General features: G+C 44.5%; 2 long non-coding RNA genes across 3 annotated transcripts in view; one reads left to right on the top strand and one right to left on the bottom strand.

The window, feature by feature from the left end:
* Positions 1-17,519, bottom strand: part of LOC142664973 (uncharacterized) — a 122,023-nt gene extending 104,504 nt beyond the window's left edge. The window contains exon 1 of the long non-coding RNA XR_012851430.1: positions 17,261-17,519. This is a non-coding gene — a long non-coding RNA (uncharacterized LOC142664973). The remainder of the gene's footprint in view (positions 1-17,260) is intronic.
* The window catches only part of LOC142664971 (uncharacterized), a 181,512-nt gene continuing 170,773 nt past the window's right edge, over positions 17,000-27,738 (top strand). For both annotated transcript variants that reach the window (XR_012851428.1, XR_012851429.1), the window contains exon 1: positions 17,000-17,448. This is a non-coding gene — a long non-coding RNA (uncharacterized LOC142664971). The remainder of the gene's footprint in view (positions 17,449-27,738) is intronic.

Genomic DNA, 27,738 nt, shown 5'->3' with positions numbered 1-27,738 from the left:
TATTTATAGGTTGTGTGTTGTCTGGTGACAATTTTTGTGTAACAAGGTAAATGGTAGGATCCTTTGGCAGTGGTGAGAACTTTCACCATACATCTGCTTGTCTTACATTAGGTTTGCTTGTGCTTTGTATTTTTGATAGTCTTAATAAAGATTAATTTTTTCTTTGTGATGTAGTGATTTATTGATTATGATAATCATAGGTTTATACCCTCCCTCATCTAAGCCATACAGTGCCCAAATAATAGCGCCATACACTACCCAAATTATACTGCCATGGTGGCCCAAATAATAACAGCCATACAGGGAGGAGTCATAGCACCATACTGGGCACATGTAGCGCCTCGTCGCAGCCAGCAGGGCATGTGTGGTGGAAACGTGGGGCTTACTTGGTGGTGGAGAGCACAGGGCAGTTGCTACTTTTGGCACCTTGAGGTAAACTAAAAAAGCATGAGGGCCCTGCAGTAGGCGCTCTAAGAAAAGAGCCATAAGAGTCTGATCATTGTGCTGCATGAGGACGTGCACCTCTCTGGCAAGCAATGGGTGAAGGAAGTGATGTGCAGGCGGTGGTGACATGAGAAGTTACTATCAGGCTGCCAACCTCCTAATTTACTGCTCACACATCACTGAGTGTTGAATGCAACATAATGACACTTTAATAGACCGAGCATGATCAAATACCAGCAGAAAGCATTCTGGGTAATGACCCAGACCAAACGAGCTTGGTAATGGCTTTTCCTTATCTATTTACCTGTGCCCACACCAGCACAAACAACAACGAGCGGTGTGGGATGAGGTTGTTTGAGATTCGGAAAGAGGCTTAAATCACCCAGACACCTTCATTACATGCGTGTCAGGTGGAAAAGGTGGGGGGTAAGAAATATGGCTCCTGCGTATTATCTTATAAAACAAAAAAGAAAAAACCTCCACAGCAGCATTTCAGTCACCAAACAAAATACAACCGCCACCTCCGAACACTGAACATGGCAAGCCACGACAAAATCACCCCAAATCATACTGCACATTGAGCAACTTAAATAGTTAAGGCTTAAAGGGTTATCCCATGAATAATTTTCATACCAAAAGTGCCGAAATGCTGTTAATAAATGTTTTAAGGTCATTTTCAGGGTTTCTAGCGCAAAACTTATTTCTCATCTTTTTTTGCGTCTCTTTGTCCCCTTTGGTGCGGCTGCTGGTGATGGGGATCTGCGTATAACCAGACTTCTCCCCCTCTGATAGATGACAACATATTCCCGTCATACTGTCCCTGCAGATAGGTAACATGGCATCCAGTGTAGTGATGGTATATACTCTCTGACATCCACAGTATACACTTCCGGGAAAACCAATAAAAAATACAACTAAACAGCACAATAGAAAGTGAGTACACACGTGCCGGGTTCATATCTGCGGTCATGCGGAAAACTGCACATAAAAAAATAAAAGTTTCATATTAGGTAGCCATGGCGACGCGTCCCTCTTCCATCCTGCAGGCCGGCCTCCTGTGATGACGATTCATCCCATGTGACCACTGCAGCCTGGACGAAGAAACACAGAATTCTATTTAAGTATAACATTTTTGATTTTTTGAGTTGCGTTTTTTTCCAGAAATAAACGCAACATCTGCTATTTTTTGCGGGTTTTAAAGAGACTCTGTCACCAGATTTTGCAGCCCCTATCTGCTATTGCATGTGATCGGCGCTGCAATGTAGATTACAGTAACGTTTTTATTTTTAAAAAACGAGCATTTTTGGCCAAGTTATGACCATTTTTATATTTATGCAAATGAGGCTTGCAAAAGTCCAAGTGGGCGTGTTTAAAGTAAAAGTCCAACTGGGCGTGTATTATGTGCGTACATCGGGCGTTTTTACTTCTTTTACTAGCTGGGCGTTCTGATGAGAAGTATCATCCACTTCTCTTCAGAACGCCCAGCTTCTGGCAGTGCAAATCTGTGACGTCACTCACTTCCTGCCCCAGGTCCTGCATCGTGTCGGACGAGCGAGGACACATCGGCACCAGAGGCTACAGTTGATTCTGCAGCAGCATCAGCGTTTACAGGTAAGTCGATGTAGCTATTTACCTGCTGATGCTGCTGCAGAATCAACTGTAGCCTCTGGTGCCGACACGATGCAGGACCTGTGAGTGACGACACAGCGTGATCTCTCGAGAACACGCTGTGTGTCTGCACTGCCAGAAGCTGGGCGTTCTGAAGAGAAGTGGATGATACTTCTATACACAACGCCCAGCTAGTAAAAGTAGTAAAAACGCCCCGATGTACGCACATAATACACGCCCACTTGGACTTTTGCAAGCCTCATTTGCATAAATATAAAAATGGTCATAACTTGGCCAAAAACGCTCGTTTTTTAAAAATAAAAACGTTATTGTAATCTACATTGCAGCGCCGATCACATGCAATAGGAGATAGGGGTTGCAAAATCTGGTGACAGAGCCTCTTTAACTCTGCATTGAATTCAATGGGGAGGTAAAACCCGCAACACAAAAGTAGCGATTATGCAAATACAATGGACATGCTGTGGATTAAAAAACCGCACCGCAGATCAATTTCTGAGAGTTTTTTCCGCTCATCATTTATGCAGCAGGTGGATGAGATTTGTTCAAATGTCACCGACTCTGCTGCTACTGTATTATTATTCTATAAACACAAAAAAAAGGAGTCATATACTCCTACCAGTATTTCAAAGAGTAGAAAAAAAATTTGACATTTTATTAAATAACACTTGTTAAAATTGTGCATAGAGGATTCTAATCAATGACTGTATTTGGGCTACATACAGAAAAATAACACAAAGTAGCAACAAAATCTCATGTACAGAGGACACCCTATCAAGACTAGCTACAATAATGAAATGTCACATGAACAATTGGGTATAAGGTGCCCGAACAGGGACACTATATAGAGGAGGAGATGAAGCGATAGTATAAGTACTACAGTAAATCATGTCGAACTAACATATTGTAGACATATATAAGCAAGGTCATATGAAGGGAGTGACCCCTCACACTTCAAAAAAAAAGAGATGGTCTCTCAGAAGTAGGTATGTAGATAGATTAGGATCGGGTGACTTACCCATACTGATCGTGTGTCCTGTATGCCCAGAAGATGCCCCGACGCGCGTTTCGCCTGGTTAGCTTTATCAATGGGTACGGTTATTATTGGTACTGGGTGTATTATTCTGAAGATTTTCCGCAAGGAAAGCCCCCAGTATTTACAGTGGAGGAAATAAGTATTTGATCCCTTGCTGATTTTGTACGTTTGCCCACTGTCAAAGTCATGAACAGTCTAGAATTTTTAGGCTAGGTTAATTTTACCAGTGAGAGATAGATTATATAAAAAAAAACAGAAAAACACAGTCAAAATGATCTCTATTTATTTGCATTGTGCACAGAGAAATAAGTATGTGACCCCCTACCAACCATTAAGAGTTCAGCCTCCTCCAGACCAGTTACTGCTCCAAATCAACTTGGTGCCGGCATTATAGACAGCTGTCTTACATGGTCACCTGTATAACAGACTCCTGTCCACAGACTCAATGATCAGTCTGACTCTAACCTCTACAACATGGGCAAGACCAAAGAGCTTTCTAAGGATGTCAGGGACAAGATCATAGACCTGCACAAGGCTGGAATGGGCTACAAAACCATAAGTAAGACGCTGGGTGAGAAGGAGACAACTGTTGGTGCAATAGTAAGAAAATGGAAGACATACAAAATGACTGTCAATCGACATCGATCTGGGGCTCCATGCAAAATCTCACCTCGTGGGGTATCCTTGATCCTGAGGAAGGTGAGAGCTCAGCCGAAAACGACACGGGGGGGAACTTGTTAATGATCTCAAGGCAGCTGGGACCGCAGTCACCAAGAAAACCATTGGTAACACATTACGCCGTAATGGATTAAAATCCTGCAGTGCCCGCAAGGTCCCCCTGCTCAAGAAGGCACATGTACAGGCCCGTCTGAAGTTTGCAAATGAACATCTGGATGATTCTGAGAGTGATTGGGAGAAGGTGCTGTGGTCAGAGGAGACTAAAATTGGGCTCTTTGGCATTAACTCAACTCGCCGTGTTTGGAGGAAGAGAAATGCTGCCTATGACCCAAAGAACACCGTCCCCACTGTCAAGCATGGAGGTGGAAACATTATGTTTTGGGGGTGTTTCCCTGCTAAGGGCACAGGACTACTTCACCGCATCAATGGGAGAATGGATGGAGCCATGTACCGTCAAATCCTGAGTGACAACCTCCTTCCCTCCACCAGGACATTAAAAATGGCTCGTGGCTGGGTCTTCCAGCACGACAATGACCCGAAACATACAGCCAAGGCAACAAAGGAGTGGCTCAAAAAGAAGCACATTAAGGTCATGGAGTGGCCTAGCCAGTCTCCAGACCTTAATCCCATCGAAAACTTATGGAGGGAGCTGAAGATCCGAGTTGCCAAGCGACCGCCTCGAAATCTTAAAGGAACAGTGTCATCACAAATTATTTTTTTATATGTTAAAGATGTTAGTGCTTTATTAAAAACGTTTATATTCATTTGTGTGTTTGTGTTTTACTTTTTCTTATTTTTACACTTTTTCTTCCCTATGGGGGCTGCCATTTTTTGTTCCATTTCTGTCTGTGTCGATTAACGACACATACAGACATGGAATACGGCAGCCACAGTCCCATAGGGACTGCGAACGGCTCCCGTCCCATTGACTTCAGTGTACGGCGTCTGTGTGGGAACTGCGCATGCGCCGCTCCCACACAGTCCAATTTGAAATTGGCGCCGTCCGGCGCCATTTTCCTGTGGACCGGAAGTCGCGGCTGGACAGTAATATTACTACTTCCGGTCGCGGCTTCCGGATTTGTGCACTTGGACCAGCGGCAGCAAACGGAGCGGACGGGCCGGAGGGAGCCGCGGCGGCAGGAGCAGGTAAGAGATTTCAATGTATGTTCGGGTTTGTGTGTGTTTACTACTGTATGTAAACCTACTACACTGTGTGTTAGCTCAAAAAATGGCGACACACAGTGTAGGAGGTTACACCGTTCAAACCACTCGTTTATCCCGGCACTAGCCAGGATAAAGGAGGGGGGGATGCTGAGAGCTCACTAGAGCGAGGGCTTTTAACCCTATGTTGCACTGCTGCAATTTTGGGAATAGCTCCATCTAGTGACCAAAAATGGGTAGTATTATAAATTAGAATTAATTTATAATATTTCCTGACTATTTCCTGACTCGTGAAAAAAATAAAAAAAATTTGAACAATGTTTAATCACCCACACACTAAATGTTTAATTTTTTTAAAAAAACATGTTTTTCTGGCAACACATTCCCTTTAACCCCTTAAGGACGCAGCCTAGTTTGGGCCTTAAGGCTCAGAGCCCATTTTTCAAATCTGACATATTTCACTTTATGTGGTAATAACGTCGGAATGCTTAAACCTATCCAAGCGATTCCGAGATTGTTTTCTCGTGACACTTTGGGCTTCATGTTCGTGGTAAAATTTGGTCGATATATTCAGTCTTTATTTGAGAAAAATTGCAAAATTTAGAGAAAATTTAGAAAAAATAGCATTTTTCAGAATTTAAATGCATCTGCTTGAAAAACAGACGGTTATACCACCCACAATAGTCACTAGTTCACATTTCCCATATGTCTACTTTAGATTGGCATCGTTTTTTGAACATTCTTTTATTTTTCTTGGACGTTACAAGGCTTAGAACATAAACAGCAATTTCTCATATTTTTAAGAAAATTTCAAAAGCCTTTTTTTTAAGGTACCTGTTCAGTTCTGAAGTGGCTTTGAGGGGCCTATGTATTAGAAACCCCCATAAAGCACCCCATTTTAAAAACTAGACCCCTCAAAGTATTCAAAACAGCATTTAGAAAGTTTTTTAACCCTTCAGGCATTTCACAGGAATTAAAGCAAAGTGGAGGTGAAATTTGCAAATTTCGTTTTTATTTCTGAATTTCAATTTTATTCTATTTTTTTTCTGTAACAAAGAAGGTTTTACCAGAGAAACACAACTAAATATGTATTGTCCAGATTCTTCAGTTTTTAGAAATGTCCCACATGTGGCTCTAGTGCGCTCGTGGACTAAAACACAAGCCCCAGAAGCAAAGAAGCACCTAGTGCATTTTGGTGGTGCTTTTTTATTAGCATATATTTTAGGCAGCATGCCAGGTTTGGAGAGGTGTTGAGGTGCCAAAACAGTAGGAATCCCCCAAAACTGACCCCATTTTGGAAACTGCACCCCTCAAGGAATTAATTTATGGTTATTGTTACCATTTTGACCCCGTAGTTTTTTCACAGCGCGTATTTGAATTGGGCTGTGAAATTAAAAGAATGACAATTTTTCCAATAAGATGTCATTTTTGATCAGAATTTCTTATTTTCACAGGGAACAAAATGCCCCATTTTGTTGCCCAATTTGTCCTGAGTGCGGCAATACCCCATTTGTGGTGATAAACTGCTGTTTCGGCCTATGGGAGGGCTCAGAAGGAAAGGAGCGCTGTGTGTTTGTTGGAGTCCAGATTTTGCTGGATTGGTTTTCGGGTGCCATGTCGCATTTGCAGAGCCTCAGAGGTATCAAAGCAATGGAAACCCACCAAAAGTGACCCCATTTTGGAAACAAAACCCCTCAAAGAATTTATTTATGGGTGTTGTGACCATTTAGACCCCACAGTTTTTTCACAGAATTTATTTGAATTGGGCTGTGAATTAAAAAAAAAAATTTTTTTTCCAATAAGAGGTAGTTTTGGCTCAAAATTTCTTATTTTCACAAGGAATAAAATACCGCATTTTGTTGCCCAATTTGTCCTGAGTGTGGCAATACCCTATTTGTGGTGATAAACTGCCGTTTGGGCCCATGGGAGGGCTCAGAAGGAAAGGACCACCATGTGGCCTACTGGGAATTTTCTGGTGCTAAGTCGTGTGTGCAGAAGCCCCTGAGGTATCAGTACAGTTGAAACCCCCGAGAAGTGACCCCGTTTTAAAAACGACACCCCTTAAGGAATTCATCTAGAGGTGTAGTGAGCATTTTGACCCCACAGGTATTGTGTAAAAGATAATGCGCAGCAGATGGTGCAGAGTGAGATTTGCAATTTTCAATATATATGCCATGTCAGTGTCCGATATATTGTGCCCAGCATGTGCCACCGGAGACATACACCCCATAAACTGTAATGTGGGCTCTCCCGGGTACGGCAATACCCTACATGTGGCTGTTATTAGCTGCCTGGGCACACGGCAGGGCTCAGAAGGAAAGGACCACCATTTGGCCTACTGGAGCTTTTCTTGTGCTAAGTCTTGTACGCAGAAGCCCCTAAGGTACCAGTACAGTTGAAACCCCCAAGAAGTGACCCTGTTTTAAAATCTACACCCCTTAAGGAATTCATCTAGAGGTGTAGTGAGCATTTTGACCCCACAGGTATTGTGTAAAAGATAATGTGCAGCAGTTGGTGCAGAGTGAAATTTGCAATTTTCTATACATATATGCCAATTCAGTGTCCGATATATTGTGCCCAGCATGCGCCACTGGAGATATACACCTCATAAACTGTAATGTTGGCTCTCCCGGGTACGGCAATACCCTACATGTGGCTGTTATCAGCTGCCTGGGCACACAGCAGGGCTCAGAGGGGAAAGATGAGGAGGGGTAAGCTGTGCGAAGTGGATCAGAGCGAGTAAAACTGGGGTAAATTAAAAATAAAGGGATGGATGATAAATTTGAAAACACTCTTTCATACAGAGCTCTGGTTTTTCGGGACACGCGTCACATTGATATATTGTGTCCTTCCTTATCCCCCTCTTATAGCAGACTCTGCACCTCTTTTGACTTTTTCCCTTCTTGTCAGTTTGGGGAACTTCTCCTAAAAAGTGTTGCCCTGGTACGATGCCTGTGGCCCCGCTTCCAGAAGTACTGTAAGGCTTCAGGACTTGATCTGACAAGTCCACCCCTCCCATGTACCTATTGTAGTCCAGGATGCAGTCTAGTTTGGGGGTCCCTGTACTGGTACCTCGTACAGGTACATGGGTACTGGTGTGGCATCTCTCTGGTCTTGTACTTGAAACACAATATGTTGCTGCTAGATTGTGCCCTGCTCTCACCCCTTCTGAGTGTTTGCCCAAGCAGAGTCTTAGGGAGGCCTCTCAGGTTTCTTCTAGCAGTGCCGCATGCCGCAGGACTTCTGGAAGCGAGGCAGTTGAAGAGTGGGACGCTGGTATAAAAATTATCCAGGTAGAGGTGGTAACCCTGGTCCAGCAGTGGGTGCACCAAATCCCACACAATTTTTGTATTAACTCCCAGTAAGGGGGGGCATTCTGGGGGCTGAGAACTGGTGTCCTTCCCTTCATATATCCTAAATTTGTAGGTATACCCTGATGCACTCTCGCACAGCTTATACATCTTCACGCCATACCTTGCCCTCTTACCCGGCAGGTACTCGCGGAATTGAAGCCTCCCTTTCAAATGTACCAGGGATTCATCTATAGAAATACACTTCTCGGGGGTGAATGCTGGGAAAACCGGGCACTGAAATGGTCTAATAGGGGTCTCCGTTTATACAAACGGTCAAAACTGGGGTCATCTCGGGGTGGGCACGGCTCATTATGAGTATAATGTAAGAAGCGAAGTATTGCCTCATTTTTATTTTATTTTTTAGTTTCCAGCTCAGTTCTGAAGTTGCTTTGAGGGGCCCATATATTAGACACCCTTATCAAACACCCCATTTCAGAAACTAGACCCCTCAAAGTATTCACAACAGCATTTAAAAAGTTTATTAACCCTTTAGGCGTTTCACAGGAATTTAGAGCAAAGTAGAGGTGACATTTAATTAATTTAATTTAATTTATTAGGCACCATGTCCGGTTTGAAGAGGTCTTGTGGTGCTAAAACAGTGGAAACCTCCAAAAAGTGACCCCTTTTTGGAAACTAGAGACCTTGAGGAATCCATTGTAGTTTTCTTGGGGTGCATGCGACTTTTTGATCAGTTTTTATTCTAATTTTAGGTGGCGTGGTGACTAAAAAAACAGCAATTTTACTATTGTTTTTTATTAATTTTTTTTTACAGCGTTCACTGTGCGCTATAAATGACATATTCACTTTATTCTGCGGGGCGATACGATTACGGCGATACCAGATGTTTATAGTTTTTTTTTATGTCTTATGGCGTTTGCACAATAAAATAAATTTTGTAAAATATAATTCATTTTTTGTGTTACCTTATTCTAAGAGCCATAACTGTTTTATTTTTCCATCAGGAAAGTCGTGCGAGGACTTATTTTTTTGCGTAACGAACTGTAGTTTCGATCGGTACCATTTTTCGGTACATGCGACTTTTTGATCTCTTTTTATTCAATTTTTTGGGAGGTGAAGTGACCAAACAATTGTGATTGTGGTACGGTTTATTATTATTTTCTCTCACGGCGTTCACCGCGCGGGATAAATAACGACATCGTTTTGTAGTTCAGGACGTTACGGACGCGGCGATACCAATTATGTATAGTTTATTTGTTTATTTATATATTTTTATTAATAATAAAGAACTGATAAGGGAAAAAGGGGGACTTTTACTTTTATTACTTTTAAATCTTTTATTTTCTTATTTTTACACAACTTTTTTTTACTTTTTCACACTTTTTTTACTTTGTCCCACTAGGGGACATGAGGGCAGGAGGCTCTGATCGCTATTCTAATACACTGCACTACATGCGTAGTGCAGTGTATTAGAGCTGTCAGCTGTTCGCTGACAGCAAGCATAGTGGGTCCTGACTTTGTCGGGACCCACTAGGCTTCCGTCGATGGCGTAGCCAGAGTCCATTGTTAGGATTCTGGTTGCCATAGTAGCCATCGCGGCCCGCTATCGTGTAGCAGGCCGGCGATGGCAGCTTAACCCCTAAGAAGCCGCGATCGCTATTGAACGCGGCTTCTAAGGGGTTAATCGGCGGGGACCACCGCGATCGGTCCCTGCACACTAAGCTGTGATAGCCTGCTGTCGGAAACAGCAGGTATCACAGCTCAAACACGCGCCGGGATTAAATGGCGCCGTGTTTACTCAGGTCAGTAATAGTACTGACCTGAGCGCGAACGTTCTACTTAGCAGGACGTACTATTACTGACCTGAGCGCGAAGGGGTTAAGGATTTACAGATGATCTGCAGTGAGGAGTGGGCCAAAATTCCATCTAACATGTGTGCAAACCTCATCATCAACTACAAAAAACGTCTGACTGCTGTGCTTGCCAACAAGGGTTTTGCCACCAAGTATTAAGTCTTGTTTGCCAAAGGGATCAAATACTTATTTCTCTGTGCACAATGCAAATAAATATGTAATTTTGACAATGTGATTTTCTGTTTTTTTTTAATATAATCTATCTCTCACTGGTAAAATTAACCTAGCCTAAAAATTCTAGACTGTTCATGTCTTTGACAGTGGGCAAACTTACAAAATCAGCAAGGGATCAAATACTTATTTCCTTCACTGTATGCTACGTGTGAACAAGTCTCAGCTATAGGGTGGATTCACACAGGACGGAAATGCTACAGACTTTCCATGCAGAAAATCTGCAGCGTATAATGGTCCAGCCATGTGATGAGATTTTCTCTATGCAAATCAGAGCATGCTGCGTTTTTTCAATACCGCAGATGCTCTTTCTGTTCTGGATGTCCACTGCAGATTTCAGCCATTTCAATGTTAACGGGGTAAAATTCAGAGAAAAACACGCACCCATCCCATCCAGCAATATAGTCACGCTACTGCAAAGGCTCTGCTCCTTCCCTGACAAGCAGGCCAGAAAGCTTTTTCTATTGGGTGCTCTGCAGTGAACAGAGAATCACTCTGCAGAGACCTGGCTGTGGGGAGGATGACTGGGCATGCGTGTCCACCATCACTACGCTTATTAGGTGGACATGCACATTGCTATAAACTTTGAACACCGGGGGCGGTATACTAGGTAAGTAAATGTCAAATCTCTCCATTGCATCATTTTTTTTTTAAACCTTTATGGAATATCCACCAGATAAGCCATAAATTTATGACTGATGCGGGTCCCACCTATAGGGAAAAATGTGGTGTTTGGGTCAAACACCACATTTTTTTGAAGCGCCGTCACCACTTTTTTTTTCTTCAAAACATGCCAAAAAAGTGTGTGGTGCTTCAGAGTTGCATACAGTGCGAATAATTTACTAATGTTCTGACCTCTCTGCTTTTTAACCTGGGCCATCACATTGGGGGAGAAATACTGCAGAAACGCTTGCACAGTGCACCAGTACTAATAAATCTCCCCCAACATCCCTATCTGTAGGAACTCCCAATCTAGTCTCCCTATATCACACACAATGTATAGCCTCACATGACAAGTATTACTCCCATCATCCTAAGCTCCCTATCAATAGGATATGCCAGAAACATCTGATAGATGCGGATCCCAGAGAATGAGGGTCTCCCGACCCCGTTTTGCCAGGTACGGTGGCCGCTGGTCGCAGAATCCAGACAGGGACTAGTGGAGAGAGGGTCACGCATGCACGCGGCTCTCTCCATTCTGTTCAATGAGAGTTACAGAAACAGCCAACTAGCACTTGCTCGTCGGTTTCCGGAACTTCCATTGAACAGAATGGAGAGAGCCACGCACACGCACGACCCTCTCTCCACTAGACCCCGCCTGGATTTTGCGACCAGAGGCAGCAGCACCAAGCAAGAAGGGGATCAGGATGTAGGTGCGGGTCCCACAGATATCCAATGGATATGCCATAATTGTCTAAGTAGAGAGAATCCCTTTAATTGAGCAACATTTTAATTTTAGCATGGACTTTCACCACTGATGGGGCTCAGGCATCACCATGTCCTGACTGGTGGGTCCCCAGTAGAGTAGGTTTGAGAAGTCCTGCTTTAAAGTAAAGCTCAACTATGAAGTTAATCCCCCAATCTAATAGCAGATTCACTCGGTTCTCTGCAGAAAAAAATCCTAAGGCCTTGATCACATAGTACAGGTTTGTTGCAGATTTTGCATTTTTTTTTAGCCCAAACCAGAATTGGATGAAGGAGAGCCGAACGATAAGGCCGGATTCACACGAGCGTGTTCGGTCCGTGATATACGTATGCCGGCAGTATTTCCCAGACCGAACACACTGCAGGGAGCCGGGCTTTTATTGTCATAGTTATCTATGACGCTAGGAGTCCCTGCCTCGCTGCGGAAAACTGTCCCCTACTGAAAACATGACTACAGTACGGGACAGTTTTCCCGCAGCGAGGCAGGGACTCCTAGCGTCATAAAGAACTATGACAATAAGAGCCAGGGTCCCTGCAGTGTGTTCGATACGGGAAATACTGCCGGCATACGATCCGTATATCACTGAACGAACACGCTCATGTGAATCCGGCCTAGAGCTTTCTTTTATATATGTTATCTGTTTAGGTTCCGTTCCTGGTTTTCACTTTAACAATGCAAGGATAATCTGCACTGTGTGAACGAGGCCTAAAAGGGTATATTCATGTGTATCAGATTTGTTGCTGAAATTTCTTCAGTGGAATGCAAATGATTTTTAGTCACATAAACATTTCTGCAACAAATCAGTTGTTTGTGAATTTATTAAATAGTGCACGGCTGCCGGGGGTTAACGCCTCCTAGTTTTTCTGAGAGACCACGGAGAGTCCTAGAGAAATCCCGGGGAATCATATCATTCCTCCAGCTACCTGGACTGATTCTGATTATAATAATTGGGAAGTTGTTCTTGGAAGTTATTTGCTAATATTTCGGACGAAGGCTTCCCTTCATATTATGAGAACAGCTGGGCTCTCACACCTGTTCATAAAACATTGAGTCGTTCTGTCATTATCAGCCATGACAAACATAAAGGTAAGATTCATTAAGTTTCACTCTCTGGGAAGTTTACAATGAATACCCTGTAGAAAATGACAGGTCTGGGATGGGAGAGGACGTACTAATGAAGGAGACCAGATCGCTCTACCTCTAGTGGCTTTATCATGGCTACAAGTAAGAAAAGCATCAAAGGGGTTCATCTACATTTATCACCTATCCACAGAGTAGATGATAAATGCCTGATCGCTGGGACCACCACTGATCACCTGATCTAGGTCCTGAGCCCCCACATTTCTTCTCACTACACAACGGCAGTGAGAACTTTAAATAGAGTGGAGGAAGAAGATGCGCGGGACAGCGCTCGGCCACCTCCGTCAGACCCATAGACGTAGAATGGAGAGGCAGAGCGTATCTTGACCACCACTCCATTCAAGCTCCTGCTCACTCCGGGGGGGGGGGGGGGGTGTCAGGAGGAACTAGTGAACAGTGGGGGGTCCTGTGGATGGATGATAAATGTAGATCTTGGAACAACCCCCTTCATTTCTCATATTCCAAATAGTACATTTATGTGGCGGGTAACATGACAATATTTAAAGGGCTTATCATGAACATATTGAACTATAAAGCAGGTCCTCCAAAACCACATGAACAATGCGGTCACATGAGGAGACGTCACCACGCCATGTATTTATGGTTTACATAAGGCTGTGGGTCTCCAGGAAGCAGGGTCCTGGGGAATGAATGTCACAGCCGGGATACTTCTCTTCTAAATATTCACTTATCATAAGGGACACCTCCTCCTACTGTATGTCCCTGACTCTCACTACCCCACTGCTCCACCTCTGAACTCTTTATAATACTGAACTAGGAGGCTCAGGATGAACAGAAATACAGATCAGAGAATGGTGCGGTGCATGGAATTACGGGAGGGCAGCGTGACTAGAAATGATCGGTGACAATGCTGCATCCGTGATCTATGGGGGTCCTGGGACAGGTGGGGTGTTTTGACTATCCTGAGCACTGGATGACGGACCCCTCCATCTGCCACATGTCATATCAGATGTGATGGATGCCAGGGGTGTGTGTCCTGACAGCGCAGGATGAGAGACGGGTCTGCAGACACTCACACAGGAATTTCTCCAGCGCTCTACAAGTCAGGACATTCCTATCAGGCTGCTGCCGATCACATGAAACATTTCCCAGCAATGCAGAATGTGAACCCCTCTCATTTATCATCAGACCCCGGTGTAGAAAATGTGTCCAGCGCATGTAACAGAGAGATCCTCAAAGCTGGTGTCCCTGAGGAGTACAAAAACCCGTAGAAACATGATCAGCGCCAGCCATATGCCCTTCTCTTACCCATGGCAGGAAGATGCTGCCATCACTGAACCACCAATATTGTGCAGTGAGGGGCCCGGCATGTCCGACAACCACGGCGCGGCCAGCGGCAGAATAGTCGACTGCTCTAGATCCTACAGTGCTGTTATTTTGGATAGAATTTGAGGACATCATATAGACGACTGCATTACCGCTGTCTGAGATGAGGCCTGAGGGTATGTCCCCACCGGTCAGCTACGCAGTGTATCCGAACTAAAACCCACACAGAATTCCAGTCGAAAGATTGCACATTCCAAATTGTGGTGCAGATTTTTAGCAAGAATCGCAGTACTGGGGAAAAAAAGGGAATACTTACCTGACTGGCGTTGCCATAGTGACGCACCCTCTGTTCTCCATGCAGCCCATGTGACCGCTGAAAACCTGTGATTGGCTGCAACAGTCACATGGGATAAAACATCATCCCAGGAGGCCGGGCTGGATGGAGAAGTACCAGGGGAACAAGGGGCTGTCGCTATGACAACACCCAGGGGGTAAGTATAGACTTTATATTAATTTCAAACAAAGAACTTTCGTTTTTTTTTGTCAATTTGCGATTTTGATGCAGGAATTACCTCTCATTGAAGTCAATGGGAAAAACCTGCAACAAAAGAGAAATGATTCCGTAATTTAAATGGACACAGATGAAAAAAACCGCACCGCGGGAAAATTTCTGACCGTTTTCTCAGTGGATTTCTATTTGCTGGCCCTGCACTGGGGAATATCTGCAGCGTTAACGCTACGCGGGATCGAGGACGGATTTGTTTGGAGAGTTTTATTCAAGTTTTTTGTTGCTTTTCTTTCTTTTTTGCAGCAGGTCTCATCGTTGCGTCAGATCAGCGCGTTATTCCAAAAATGTTGTGGTTTTGTTGTAATTACGAAAATCACAGCAAAAATGTAAATATATCCTAAGGCCAGGCGTCCACAGCGATTAAATGTGCGCGGTAAACTGAAGTGTGATCTATTACATGCAATGTTACTCTATGGGATCGCACAACATCACAGGTTAGAGGATGTCATGGAGACCTGGCATAAAACATAGTGATTGAACAGTAGTGACTGCTGCTCTAGAGGTGACTGGAGTATATGTCAGGACCCGTATGTGCGGCTCTAGAGGTGACTGGAGTATACGTCAGGACCCGTATGTGCAGCTCTAGAGGTGACTGGAGTATATGTCAGGACCCGTATGTGCAGCTCTAGAGGTGACTGGAGTATACGTCAGGACCCGTATGTGCAGCTCTAGAGGTGACTGGAGTATATGTCAGGACCCGTATGTGCAGCTCTAGAGGTGACTGGAGTATACGTCAGGACCCGTATGTGCAGCTCTAGAGGTGACTGGAGTATACGTCAGGACCCGTATGTGCGGCTCTAGAGGTGACTGGAGTACGTCAGGACCTGTATGTGCTGCTCTAGAGGTGACTGGAGTACGTCAGGACCTGTATGTGCTGCTCTAGAGGTGACTGGAGTACGTCAGGACCTGTATGTGCGGCTCTAGAGGTGACTGGAGTACGTCAGGACCTGTATGTGCTGCTCTAGAGGTGACTGGAGTATGTCAGGACCTGTATGTGCTGCTCTAGAGGTGACTGGAGTATACGTCAGGACCCGTATGTGCGGCTCTAGAGGTGACTGGAGTATACGTCAGGACCCGTATGTGCAGCTCTAGAGGTGACTGGAGTATATGTCAGGACCCGTATGTGCAGCTCTAGAGGTGACTGGAGTATATGTCAGGACCCGTATGTGCAGCTCTAGAGGTGACTGGAGTATACGTCAGGACCCGTATGTGCAGCTCTAGAGGTGACTGGAGTATACGTCAGGACCCGTATGTGCGGCTCTAGAGGTGACTGGAGTACGTCAGGACCTGTATGTGCTGCTCTAGAGGTGACTGGAGTATGTCAGGACCTGTATGTGCTGCTCTAGAGGTGACTGGAGTACGTCAGGACCTGTATGTGCTGCTCTAGAGGTGACTGGAGTATATGTCAGGACCCGTATGTGCAGCTCTAGAGGTGACTGGAGTATACGTCAGGACCCGTATGTGCTGCTCTAGAGGTGACTGGAGTATGTCAGGACCTGTATGTGTTGCTCTAGAGGTGACTGGAGTATACGTCAGGACCTGTATGTGCGGCTCTAGAGGTGACTGGAGTATGTCAGGACCTGTATGTGTTGTTCTAGAGGTGACTGGAGTATACATCAGGACCTGTATGTGCTGCTCTAGAGGTGACTGGAGTATACATCAGGACCTGTATGTGCTGCTCTAGAGGTGACTGGAGTATACATCAGGACCTGTATGTGCTGCTCTAGAGGTGACTGGAGTATACATCAGGACCCGTATGTGCTGCTCTAGAGGTGACTGGAGTATGTCAGGACCCGTATGTGCTGCTCTAGAGGTGACTGGAGTATGTCAGGACCCGTATGTGCTGCTCTAGAGGTGACTGGAGTACGTCAGGACCTGTATGTGCGGCTCTAGAGGTGACTGGAGTACGTCAGGACCTGTATGTGCGGCTCTAGAGGTGACTGGAGTACGTCAGGACCTGTATGTGCTGCTCTAGAGGTGACTGGAGTACGTCAGGACCTGTATGTGCTGCTCTAGAGGTGACTGGAGTACGTCAGGACCTGTATGTGCAGAGAGAGGTGACTGGAGTATGTCAGGACCTGTATGTGCTGCTCTAGAGGTGACTGGAGTACGTCAGGACCTGTATGTGCTGCTCTAGAGGTGACTGGAGTACGTCAGGACCTGTATGTGCGGCTCTAGAGGTGACTGGAGTACGTCAGGACCTGTATGTGCTGCTCTAGAGGTGTCTAGATGTGGGGCACGCGCTGCACCTCCACGTGATGTGACATGAATCCGGACGTTTCATTACTTGGTGATTTATTACGTCTCCGGTGCTGGGATCTGCTCCACCAGACAACACTTATCTGTGGTGAATGAAACAACCGCCATCGTGCGAGAAAAACACACGAAGCAAATGTAGAATATTCCCCACAACACTGTCCGTACAACGTGAGAAACGAATACACGCAATGGGTGAGACCTGACACAACACCCGCCGCCCGTCACCTCGTCCGTACATACCTGTGACAGCGGGGTCACTGACAGGCGCCCCCCGACACAAACAGAGGGGTCACGGAGGACATTTCCCGCCAGAACTTGTGTGAGGTAACTGGGGTCACGTGTTACAGTGACGTCACGCTCCTCGCGGGAAGCCTGCAGATCGTCCAGCCGTCAGGAGATGGCGGGAAGCGGCGCAGGACGTGTCACAGGTGAGGGCCGTGGAGGAGTGTAATACTGATATAACGATCCACCGCGACAATGGCAATGCGGCCCAACCACAGTAATCCGACAGGGGCGGCCATGCAATAACTGAAGGAAGGGTCTTCTGCCGTTACTATATAAAGGGCTCCTCACACTTTGTGTCGTTGGTTTTTGTGTATTTATTTGCTTGCTGTCAGTGAATTGAAACATTCATTGTTTACATTCAGAAGTAGAAACCCCAACCTGACGTAATTCTTCCTATTTCACATCACGGTTTACACATGACGTATCTGCCGGTAAGACCTCCGGGTAATACGGCGTCCGTGCGCTTAATGTGTCGTGGAAAGCCCATGCCGTGCACCTTAACCCCTTCCCGTCGTAAACAACTTTCACATTTTAATTTTCGTTTTTTCCTCCCCACATTCCAGAAGCCACAACGTCTTCATTTTTCCGTCTATATATTCCTATGAGGGCTAGATTTGTGCGGGACGAGTTGTAGTTTTTCGTAGCGCCATTTACTTTGCCATATAATGTACTAGGAAACGGGGAAAAATATTTGTGGGGTAGAAAATGAAAAAAACCGCGATCCCTCCATGTTTTTTTGTGCACCGTTTTTACGGAATTCACTGTGCAATTAAAACAACCTGTTCCCTTTATTCTGCGGGTCAATACGATTACAGCGACACCAAATGTACATCGTTATTTCTATATTTTACTTCTACAAGGAAAAACTAAGTGTAAAAAAGACAATGTATTTTGTCACCAAATTCTGAGCCGTGACTTTTTTAATTTTTCTGTGGATTAAGCGGTGTGAGGGCTTATTTTTTGCGGGATAAGCTGTAGTTATTAATAATACCATTTTGCTGTACATGCGGCGGCTTCATCACTTTTTATTTCATTTTTTGTGGGGGATGAGGAGAGCAAAAATTAGAGATTCTGGCGTTTACACATTTATTTTTATTTTTTTCCGCCGTTCACCGTGCGGGTTAAATAACGATATATTGTAATAGTTCAGACATTGACGGACGCGGCCATACCAATTATGTTTACTTTTTACTATGCTCTAGGGGGGAAATGGGAAAGGGTTTTTTTTTTTAAACTTTTAATATTTTTTATTTATTTTTTTTACACAAAAAAAAAAACACTTTATTGAACTCATTTTTACTTTTTTTTATTAGTCCCCCCCCCCCCCCCCCTAGGGGACTTAAACCAGCGATCGTTAGATCACTTGCACAATCTACTGCAATACTAATGTATAGCAGTATATCGTGATTCTGACAGGCCAGAGGCTGCACAAAGATGGCGGACCTGGGGGCCTTCATTAGGCCCCCAGGCAGCCATAGCAACCATCACCCTCCCCCCTGCGATTGTGTTGCGGGGGGCACGATGAGCTGTTAGAGGGTGCCCCCTTCTTTCTAACTATTTAAATGCTGCGGTCGCTGTATACGTTTTTTTGGTGGGAGTGCTGTAGGGAATAGCGCAGTTTACGACACTGTAGCACACTTTACAATCAACCTTTGGTCTCCCCTGGGATAATCTAGTCCTATGTACACAGGGGCCTAACAGCTGAGGGTTTGTTACAATGTAACTGAGGTAATTTTTATTTTCGTCCTGGATGGACGCCCCTGTAATGTGTCTCAATGGTCAAAATAAATCCCCTCCCCTGGTTGATTCGTCAGAGAAAACCGAGTCCATGCTGCATGGGTGCGGCTCCTGGCACGCCTGCGACATGGCGGATATTGCCAGACATGTAATTATGCGGCGGTCATTCAGTTTAATGGTGGTCCGTGTAATACATGGCGGCTGGAGTCTTATAGAGCGGCTCAGCGTGAAGGTGGTGGTGTCTGGATGTGAGAAGTGATAAGAAGGGGATGTATGTATGTGAGAAGTGATATGAAGGGGATGTATGTATATGTGTGTGTATGTATGTGTGTGTGTGAGAGGTGATATGAAGGTGGTGTATGTATGTGAGAAGTGATATGAAGGGGATGTATGTATGTGTGTATGTATGTGTGTGTGTGAGAGGTGATATGAAGGTGGTGTATGTATGTGAGAAGTGATATGAAGGGGATGTATGTATGTGTGTGAGAAGTGATATGAAGGGGATGTATGTATGTGTGTGAGAAGTGATGTATGTATGTGAGAAGTGATATGAAGGGGATGTATGTGTGTGAGAAGTGATATGAAGGGGATGTATGTATGTATGTGAGAGGTGATATGAAGGGGATGTATGTATGTATGTGAGAGGTGATATGAAGGGGATGTATGTATGTGTGTGAGAAGTGATATGAAGGGGATGTATGTATGTATGTGTGTGAGAAGTGATGTGTGTATGTGAGAAGTGATATGAAGGGGATGTATGTGTGTGAGAAGTGATATGAAGGGGATGTATGTATGTATGTGAGAGGTGATATGAAGGTGGTGTATGTATGTATGAGAGAGGTGATATGAAGGTGGTGTATGTCTGTATGTGAGAAGTGATATGAAGGCGGTGTATGTATGTGAGAAGTGATATGAAGGGGATGTATGTCTGTATGTGAGAAGTGATATGAAGGGTATGTATGTGAGAAGTGATATGAAGGGTATGTATGTGAGAAGTGATATGAAGGTGGTGTATGTCTGTATGTGAGAAGTGATAAGAAGGGGATGTATGTATGTGAAAAGTGATATGAAGGGGATGTATGTATGTGTGTATGTATGTGTGTGTGTGAGAGGTGATATGAAGGTGGTGTATGTGTGTAAGAGGTGATATGAAGGTGGTGTATGTATGTGAGAAGTGATATGAAGGGGATGTATGTATGTGTGTGAGAAGTGATATGAAGGGGATGTATGTATGTGTGTGAGAAGTGATTTATGTATGTGAGAAGTGATATGAAGGGGATGTATGTGTGTGAGAAGTGATATGAAGGGGATGTATGTATGTATGTGAGAGGTGATATGAAGGGGATGTATGTATGTATGTGTGTGAGAAGTGATATGAAGGGGATGTATGTATGTATGTGTGTGTGTAAGAAGTGATGTGTGTATGTGAGAAGTGATATGAAGGGGATGTATGTGTGTGAGAAGTGATATGAAGGGGATGTATGTATGTATGTATGTGAGAGGTGATATGAAGGTGGTGTATGTATGTATGTGAGAGGTGATATGAAGGTGGTGTATGTATGTATGTGAGAGGTGATATGAAGGTGGTGTATGTCTGTATGTGAGAAGTGATATGAAGGCGGTGTATGTATGTGAGAAGTGATATGAAGGGGATGTATGTCTGTATGTGAGAAGTGATATGAAGGGTATGTATGTGAGAAGTGATATGAAGGGTATGTATGTGAGAAGTGATATGAAGGTGGTGTATGTCTGTATGTGAGGAGTGATATGAAGGCGGTGGTGTATGTCTGTATGTGAGAAGTGATATGAGGGTGGTGATGTCTGTATTAGGGATGTCACGATACCAGAATTTGGACTTCGATACCGATACTTCGTTTAGTATTGCGATTTCGATACTTTGCCAACAGTAACAAAAAAAAAAGTTCTTCCATTTTGTGATGTGAGGCGCGTGTGCCTCAAGTAATATGAAGGTGATGTATGTCTGGATGTGAGACGTTATATGAAGGTGGTGTATATATGTGAGAAGTGATATGAAGGCAATGTCTGTATGTGAGAAGTGATATGAAGGTGGTGGTGTATGTCTGAATGTCAGAAGTGATATGAAGGTGATGTATGTCTGTATGTGAGAAGTGATATGAAGGTGATGTATGTCTGTATGTGAGAAGTGATATGAAGGCGAGTCTGAAAGAGACATTAGAGGGTGAAGATTGTGAGGAGGTTGAAACCTTGTGGGTGGAACTAGAAAGGGAGGTAAACACTGAAAAAATTACTTTTGGTGTAATCTATAGACCCCCCAATATAACTGAGGAGATGGAAGTTCAGCTATATAAACAGATGGAGCGGGCTGCACAGCGGGTACTGTAGTGATAATGGGAGACTTTAATTTCAGGGATATTAATTGGTGTCATGGTTCGGCTTCAACTGCAAAGGGGAGACCATTCCTCAACCTGTTCTAGAAAAACTTTATGGGCCAGTTTGTGGAAGACCCGACTAGAGGTGAAGCTCTGTTGGATCTGGTGATTTCTAATAATGCAGATCTTGTTGGGAATGTCACGGTTCGTGAAAACCTCGGTAACAGTGATCACAATATAGTTACATTTTACCTCTACTGTAAAAAACAAAGCCAGGCTAAGAGGGCAAAAACCGTTAATTTTAAGAAGGCCGATTTCCCCAGGATGAGGCTGCAATTCAGGATATGGACTGGGAAGAACTAATGTCATTAAATGTACAAATGATAAATGGGAGATTTTCAAATCTACTTTGGGTAATTATACTGCAAAATGTATTCCTATTGGTAACAAGTATAAACGACTCAAATTGAACCCCACATGGCTTACACCTTCTGTAAAAAGGGCAATATATGACAAAAAAAGGGGATTTGAAAAATACAAATCTGAGGGTACAGCTGTAGCCTTTGTAAAATATAAAGAGCTTAATAAAATCTGTAACAATGTAATAAAATTAGCACAAATACAAAATGAAAGGCGGGTGGCCAAGGATTGTAAAACAAATCCCAAAAATTCTTCAAGCATATAAATGCAAAAAAGCCCAGGTCTGAACATGTAGGACCCCTAGATAGTGGTAATGGGGAGTTGGTCACAGGGGATCAAGAGAAGGCAGAGTTACTAAATGTGTTCTTCAGCTCTGTATATACAACAGAAGAAAGAGCTGCTGATGTAGCCGGTGCCAGTGCTGAGGAGCTGATGTAGCCGGTGCCAGTGATGAGCTGATATAGGCGGGCCAGTGCTGAGGAGCTGATGTAGCCGGTGCCAGTGATGAGCTGATATAGGCGGGCCAGTGCTGAGGAGCTGATGTAGCCGCTGCCAGTGCTGTTAATATATCAGTTGATATACTGAATTGGATGAATGTAGATATGGTCCAAGCTAAATGAAATAAAATAAATGTGCACAAGGCCCCGGGACCAGATGGGTTACACCCTAGAATTCTTAAAGAGCTTAGTTCAGTTATTTCTGTCCCCCTCTTCATAATATTCAGAGAATCTCTAGTGACTGGTATAGTGCCAAGGGACTGGCGCAGGGCAAATGTGGTGCCTATTTTCAAAAAGGGCTCTAGGTCTTCCCCGGGTAATTATAGACCAGTAAGCTTAACATCCATCGTGGGGAAAATGTTTGAGGGACTATATACAGGATTATGTGACAAAAAAATTGTATTATAAGTGACAGCCAGCACAGTTTTACCAAGGACAGAAGTTGCCGAACTAACCTGATATGTTTTTATGAAGAGGTGAGCAGAAGCCTAGACAGAGGGGCCGCTGTGGATATAGTGATTTTGTACTTTGCAATGGCATTTGACACTGTCCCTCATAGACGTCTAAGGCTGGGTTCACACGAGCATGTTACGTCCGTAATGGACGGACGTATTTCGGCCGCAAGTCCCGGACCGAACACACTGCAGGGAGCCGGGCTCCTAGCATCATAGTTATGTACGATGCTAGGAGTCCCTGCCTCTCCGTGGAACCACTGTCCCGTACTGAAAACATGATTACAGTACGGGACAGTTGTCCTGCAACGAGGCAGGGACTTCTAGCGTCGTACATAACTATGATGCTAGGAGCCCGGCTCCCTGCACTGTGTTCGGTCCGGGACTTGCGGCCGAAATACGTTCCGTCCATTACGGACGTAACATGCTCGTGTGAACCCAGCCTAATGGGTAAATTAAGGACTATAGGTTTAGAAAGTAGCGTTTGTAATTGGATTGAGAATTGGCTCATGGACGTGTCCAGAGAGTTGTGGTCCATGATTCCTAATCTGAATGGTCCCCGGTTATAAGTGGTGTACCCCAGGGTTCAGTGCTGGGACCACTATTATGCACCTTATTTATTAATGATATAGACGATGGGATTAATAGCACTATTTCTATTTTTGCAGATGACACCAAGCTATGTAATATAGTTCAGTCTATGGAAGATGTTCATGAATTGCAGGCAGATTTAAACAAACTAAGGCCTCATGCACACGACCGTAAAAACTCCCGTTATTACGGGTCGTAATTACGACCCGTAATAACGGGCTCATAGACTTCTATTGGCGACGGGTGCCTTCCCGTTTTCTCACGGGAAGGTGCCCGTGCCGTTGAAAAAGATAGAACATGTCCTATTTCAGGCCGTAATAACGGCACGGACAGTCCATAGAAGTCTATGGAGCTCTCGTAATGACGGGTGGCTACATGTGTGCACCTGTCATTACGGCAGCGTTGCTAAGCGACGTCAGTAAATAGTCACTGTCCAGGGCGCTGAAAGAGTTAACTGATCGGCAGTAACTCAGCACCCTGGACAGTGACTACCGATCAGTATAAACCTGTAAAAAATAAAAATAAAAGACGTTCATACTTACCGAGAACTTCCTGCTTCCTCTAGTCCGGTCTCCCGCCCGTTGCCTTGGTGACGCGTCCCTCTCGACATCCGGCCCGACGTCCTGGATGACGTTTCAGGCCATGTGACCGCTGCAGCCAATCACAGGTCAATCACAGGCTGCAGCGGTCACATGGACTGCCGCGTCATCCAGGGATGTCGGGCTGGATGTGAAGAGAGGGACGCGTCACCAAGACAACGGCCGGGTAAGTATGAATTTCTTTAACTTTTATTACAGAAAGGGCTGTCCCTTCTCTCTATCCTGCACTGATAGAGAGAAGGGGCTGCCGATTAGTGCAGCGCTATTTTGCCGCCAAAAACGTGCCCGTAAATACGGGTGGAATACGGGTGACACAGGACCCATATTTACGGGCACGGGTTCGTAAATACTGGTGCAAAACGGGTCGAATACGTGTGACACCGGACCCGTATTTACGGCAGTATTTACGGGTGGGAAAAAATACGGTCGTGTGCATGAGGCCTAAGTGTTTGGCCATCCAGTTGGCAAATGAAGTTCAATTTGGATAAATGTAAAGTTCTGAATCTGGGTACCAACAATCTGCAGACATCATATGTCCTAGGGGGAGCTACACTGGGGAAGTCACTTGTAGAGAAGGATCGCGGTGTAATAATCTGCAGGCATCATATGTCCTAGGGGGAGCTACACTGGGGGAGTCACTTGTAGAGAAGGATCTGGGTGAACTTGTAGATCATAGACTAAATAACAGCATGCAGTGTCAACCAGCTGCTTCAAAGGCCAGCAGGATATTGTCGTGTATTAGAGAGGCCTGGACTCGCGGGACAGGGATATAATATTACCACTTTACAAAGCATTAGTGAGGCCTCATCTAGAATATGCAGTTCAGTTCTGGGCTCCAGTTCATAGAAAGGATGAAAAATACAAAGAAGAGCAACGAAGCTGATGAGGGGTCGGAGAATCTAAGTTATGAGGAAAGATTAAAAGAATTAAACCTATTTAGCCTTGAAAAAAGACGACTAAGGAGGGACATGATTAATTTATATAAATATATGAATGGCACAACAAAAAATATGGTGAAATCCTGTTCCATGGAAAACCCCCTCAAAAAACAAGGGGGCGCTCCCTCCGTCTGGAGAAAAAAGGTTCAACCTGCAGAGGCGACAAGGCTTCTTTACTGTGAGAACTGTGAATCTATGGAATAGCCACCGCAGGAGCCGTCACAGCAGGGACAGTAGACACCGCAGGAGCCGTCACAGCAGGGACAGGAGACACCGCAGGAGCCGTCACAGCAGGGACAGGAGACACCGCAGGAGCCGTCACAGCAGGGACAGGAGACGCTGCAAAAAAGGCAAAGATCATTTCCTAGAACAAAAAAATAGTTCCTGTGTGTAGAAATGTTTCCCTTCCCTTTTCCCATCCCTTGGTTGAACTTGATGGACATGTCTTTTACTCAACGGTACTAACTATGTAACTGCTCTCACAATTCTGCAGCCCTCAGAGCTGAAATCCCCCAGCATTCCCTGCTTGTTCAGTGTCTGCACAGTAATTTTACTGGAGATTTACATCTACACACTAGGCTCTGTACAGTCATCTGATGGAGGAGAAACAAACTGCCCCCAGCTATATAGTAGCTTACCTATGTACACAGTGACTCCAACAGCAGAACAGTAAGTTCAGCTCTGGAGTATAATACAGGCTATAACTCAAGATAAGTACAGGATCAGTAATGTAATATATGTACACAGTGACTCCACCAGCAGAATAGTGAGTGCAGCTCTGGAGTATAATACAGGATGTAACTCAGGATCAGTACAGGATAAGTAATGTAATGTATGTACACAGTGACTCCACCAGCAGAATAGTGAGTGCAGCTCTGGAGTATAATACAGGATGTAACTCAGGATCAGTACAGGATAAGTAATGTAATGTATGTACACAGTGACTCCACCAGCAGAATAGTGAGTGCAGCTCGGAGTATAATACAGGATGTAACTCAGGATCAGTACAGGATAAGTAATGTATGTACACAGTGACTCCACCAGCAGAATAGTGAGTGCAGCTCTGGAGTATAATACTGGATGTAACTCAGGATCAGTACAAGATAAGTAATGTAATGTATGTACACAGTGACTCCACCAGTAGAATAGTGAGTACAGCTCTGGAGTATAATACAGGCTGTAACTCCGGATCAGTACATGATAAGTAATGTAATGTATGTACACAGTGACTCCACCAGCAGAATAGTGAGTGCAGCTCTGGAGTATAATACAGGCTGTAACCCAGGATCAGTACAGGATAAGTAATGTAATGTATGTACACAGTGACTCCACCAGCAGAATAGTGAGTGCAGCTCTGGAGTATAATACAGGCTGTAACCCAGGATCAGTACAGGATAAGTAATGTAATGTATGTACACAGTGACTCCACCAGCAGAATAGTGAGTGCAGCTCTGGAGTATAATACAGGATGTAACTCAGGATCAGTACAGGATAAGTAATGTAATGTATGTACAGTGACTCCACCAGCAGAATAGTGAATGCAGCTCTGGAGTATAATACAGGATGGAACTCCAGATCAGTACAGGATAAGTAATGTATGTACACAGCGCGTCCTCCCTGGAACCCACACGGAATTCCAGCTGACAGACTGCACCACAATGTCCGCTGTGGAAAACAGAGGTTAAAAAAACCTTATACTTACCCCGGTCTCCGTAGTCATGGTGACGCATCCCTCTGTTCTCCGTGCAGCCCAGCCTCCTAGGAGAATGTTTCATCCCATGTGATCGCTGCAGCCTGTGATTGGCTCTTACAGTTACATGGTATAAAATGTTTTGGTTTTTTTTTGCGGTAGAATCACAGCATTTCTGCTGCAAAAATGGCAAAGTTTGCTATTTGTTGCAGATTTTATCTCCCCGTTGTTTTCAATGTAGTAATCCCGACGGAGAAGAAGTGATTCCGAAGCATAAATTGACATGATGTGGATTAACCGCACTGCAGGTCAAGTTCTGAACAGTTTTTCGGCAGATTTTTTACGCTTCGCATGGATGAGATTTATTCTAATCTTATCCACTCGGCAGCTATTGTAGTGTATTTATGCTACTTGTGGACATACCCTTAATCTTTGTCTTTGGCCGGTATTAGACCCTCCTTGTCCTTCTGATTATAGGTGACATGGATCCTTTTTTATTGAGGAGGGGGCTTGGTCTGGGAAGCCTGCAGTTTTTGCTCCTTCACGCCCAGGCAGAATTGTCTAGAAGATGAGTGCAGGTGGCTGTTGTGTAACCTGGAGTCGGCAGGCACATCTGGATTACAGCTCCACTTTTGCCCCAAGATGTTCCATACATTGCCATAAACTACTTTATAGCCGTAATTATGTTTGGCTTTCTTTGTATCGAGTAATTAAAAAGATAAAGCAGAATGTTTGTACGGCTGCCAACTGATGAAATACGAAGAATATCCTAAAGGGAGAAGAAAATTGTAAATGTCTCTGGCCTTACGGTTTTATAATGGCGCTAACTAACGAGGAAACCTCCCCCATAACCTCCATCAGACTACAATGGGGAGTATGAAGGTTTATGAGGGGAGCGGCCCTCTCACCCCCCCCCCCCTACTGGTGCGGAGTGGATCTGCTGCTTCTTGGCACATTGCTCTGATTTCTGAGAACATTTTCATTGTCAGCAGCGTGCCACGTTTATCGTATCCACCATTGCAGTGATGCAGCTACAACTGGTGCTGGATTTGCAGTTGCATCGACTCCTCTATATTATTTTGTCCCTCTGTCCTGAGGCGTCGCTGCCACAAAAGAACAGCAGTGATATATACAATACAATGGGGTGACGTTTCATGG

Source organism: Rhinoderma darwinii, chromosome 12, assembly GCF_050947455.1.
Source record: "Rhinoderma darwinii isolate aRhiDar2 chromosome 12, aRhiDar2.hap1, whole genome shotgun sequence".
NCBI classification, from domain to species: Eukaryota; Metazoa; Chordata; class Amphibia; order Anura; family Rhinodermatidae; genus Rhinoderma; species Rhinoderma darwinii.
The sequence above is the reverse complement of the archived record's forward strand: the minus strand, read 5'-3'. Positions and strand labels throughout refer to the sequence as shown.